We start from the raw sequence: 2,431 nt of genomic DNA, 5'->3' as shown, positions 1-2,431 counted from the left end.
ATTGGATCATTGCCCACTTGCAAGAGTGAAGAGGAAAATAATTACCCTTCTATATAATAAGGTCATGGTTTTATTATCATGAATCATGACAGACCTTAGAAGAATTATGAACTTGATAGTTATCTACCAAGAAGAGGAGATTAACACTAATTATGATGACACAGGTACTTATTATTTCAGCAGTGCTAAATAATTCTCCAATATTTAAGTAGTTAAAATTAACTAATTCCATTCAACAGAGCACTGTGCTCTGTTTGTGTCAATCATATTTTGAATTATGTCAAGACACACTTATAAACACATCTAGAGGCCACATTTTAATAATGACATGACCTATGAGAATATTATAGAGGGTTTTTTTAATGATAGCTTTGGAAAATTGGTATCACTTTCTCTGATACATTTCAATAATGGCATAAGTCTTATCATTCGTTAATTTTATTTCCAAAACAGTAGTTTTGCTTTTGATCAGCAGTATAGAATATTATTAGTATTGGCAATAACAACAATTAATATTTACTGAGTTAATTACTATGTGCCAGACATCTTTCAATATATTATCTTATTTATTTTCGAGGCAATCTTTTGAGATAAGTATTACCTTTTGAGAAAGAGATTATCACTCCCACAGATGAGCAAACTCAGACAAGAGATTAAGTAACTTGTGCAAGATCATACAGATGGTAAGTGGCAGAGCTGTGATGCAAACACAGAGAATTGACCAATAGCCACTAGACTTAATCATTGCTACATTATGTTGCCTGAGCTCCAAGATCCCACCAACAAATATAAAACTGAATCATCTAAGATCCATCTTCAATCAAAAACCATGCTTAAGAAAATAATAGGGTAATAAACAGAAGTGCTACCTATCCACTCTCTTCTGCCTAGTCTAGGCTTTTCTTTGAGGCAAATCAGAACACCAAAGTCCTCCTTTTATGATGATGATGATGATGATGGTGATGAAAGGACTATCTCAAGAACATATGATTGGATTCATCATAATCCTTGTTCATCATGCACTCTCATTATTCATCTAGGCATGGCTCACATTTTTTAGTTAGTAAGTTAATTTTTATAATGTGGTAAGCACCCAAACCAACTACCCAGTAGGAACGTGATAAAAAAAAAAAAAACCTCCCTATAACTTAAAAAAAAAAAGTAAATAGAACTGTAATAAGAACTTAAATTCTGTGCTCGCTTCAGAGCACATGTACTAAAATTAGAATGTTACAGAGATTAGAATGGCCCCTGTGCAAGGATGACATGCCAATTCATGAAGCGGTCCATATTTTTTTCTCCACAATTCTTTAGTCTTTCAATTTTAATTTTTTCCTCTTTCCTTTTCAACCAATTTCTAATTTTATCAACTCTTTTTTAAAAATCTTTTTCAATTTTCATTTTTACGGTTACATTCTATCCTTTCATTGTATGTAATTTTATTTTCGTATATATATAAGTTTTTCTTTCTTTACAATTTTGAGATGTAGTTTCTTCTAACAAACCAACCAAATTACACTCAGGATATAGTGTATTGCTCTGTTCATCTGTTTGTTTATATTCCTTCTTCTGTTTTTTTCCTCTTTTTTTGTTGTCTTGTAAATTTCATTTTTATGGTTATATTCTATCTTACATTGTATTTAATTTTATACTTATACATATATAAGTTTTTCTTTAAATTTTGGGATCTAGTTTTCTAACACAAGGACCAAAATACACACAGGATCCAGTGTATTGCTCTATTCTGTTCACCTGTCTGATTATATTCTCTCTCTCTCTCTCTCTCTTTTTTTTTTTTAATTTTTGTTTTCAGTTTTGGGATAAATGAGGCAGAAGAGAGAATCAGTGATACAGAAGAGAAAATGATGGAAAATAAGCTAAGAAAAAGATAAACAACTACTGGATCATGAGGGGAGAATTCTAGATATAAGTGATACCATAAAGTGAAACAATATAGCATAATTGGGATCCCAGAAGAAGAGGAGAGAGAGAAGGGCAGAAGGTATACTGGAACAAATTATAGCAGAGAACTTACCTAAACTGGGGAACGTAACAGGCATCCAAGTCCAGGAGACACAGAGAATCTCCCTCAAAATCAATAAAAATTTATCAACACCCGGACATATAATAGTGAAACTTGCAAATCTCAGAGACAGAAAATCCTGAAAACAGATCAGGACAAGAAGTCCATAACCTACAAGGGTAGAAACATTAGACTGGCAGCAGGCCTATCCACAAAGACCTGGCAGGCCAAAGACTGGCATGATATATTCAAGGTGCTAAATGAGAAGAATATGCAGCCAAGAATATTTTATCCAACTAGAATGTCATTCATAATAGAAGGAGAGATAAAATGCTTCCAGGACAAACAGAAACTAAAAGAATTTGTAATCAGCAAACCAGCCCTACAGGAAATATTAAAAGGGATTCT

At 32.7% G+C, this 2,431-nt stretch overlaps 1 non-coding gene across 1 annotated transcript; it reads left to right on the top strand.

Moving 5' to 3' along the window:
* Positions 1 to 1,193: 1,193 nt before the first annotated feature.
* On the top strand, positions 1,194 to 1,296 carry LOC114197910 (U6 spliceosomal RNA). Its single transcript, XR_003606987.1, has one exon. It is a non-coding gene; the product is annotated as a U6 spliceosomal RNA (small nuclear RNA).
* The last annotated feature ends 1,135 nt before the right edge of the window (positions 1,297 to 2,431 follow it).

This window comes from Eumetopias jubatus, unplaced genomic scaffold (assembly GCF_037043125.1).
Source record: "Eumetopias jubatus isolate StellerSeaLion01/CBP00866 unplaced genomic scaffold, mEumJub1_p1.0 scaffold_15, whole genome shotgun sequence".
Classification (NCBI taxonomy): Eukaryota; Metazoa; Chordata; class Mammalia; order Carnivora; family Otariidae; genus Eumetopias; species Eumetopias jubatus.
The sequence above is the reverse complement of the archived record's forward strand: the minus strand, read 5'-3'. Positions and strand labels throughout refer to the sequence as shown.